The following is a 551-nucleotide window of genomic DNA, read 5'->3' as shown; positions in this document are numbered from 1 at the left end:
CTCTAAAGTTATTTTCTAATGCTTTTGTCCTCTTTAAGATAGCAGTTACACATACTTAATCAAATAATTGGTTATCATAGACTTGCCAGCAATGCTGAAATGAGGGGTAGTAAATAAAGTTAGATTTTAACATATTGTTATATACAGTTATATCTCTGTCTCAGTTTATTTTGTGGTGTAACAGCCATGGGTAATGAGATTTTTTTTTCCACTTGCTATTCAAAATTCCTATTCTTTCACTCTCAAAAGAGCTGGGCATTGGGTTGGTTTCACTGGCACTGGAGCTGGGAGGGCTGGCAGAAAAAGAAACAGCAACCACAAGGAAGTAGGTGTGCACAGAAAAGATTGTGCAACACATTACAAAGTTATATGGTTATGTAAACCACTTGATGGTTGCTGTGGAAGACTTTTCAGTTGGATATATACCGTTTTGTAATGATGTGCGCTAATGATATGATCTAAATACAGCCATCCATGGATACGTCTTGGCCCAGATTTTCCTATTGGCCCTGGTTTTCTTGTGGTATATAAAAGTTGCAAATATGAGCACA

Source organism: Penaeus monodon, chromosome 21 (assembly GCF_015228065.2).
Source record: "Penaeus monodon isolate SGIC_2016 chromosome 21, NSTDA_Pmon_1, whole genome shotgun sequence".
In the NCBI taxonomy this organism is placed as follows: domain Eukaryota; kingdom Metazoa; phylum Arthropoda; class Malacostraca; order Decapoda; family Penaeidae; genus Penaeus; species Penaeus monodon.
This window is presented reverse-complemented; position numbering follows the sequence as displayed.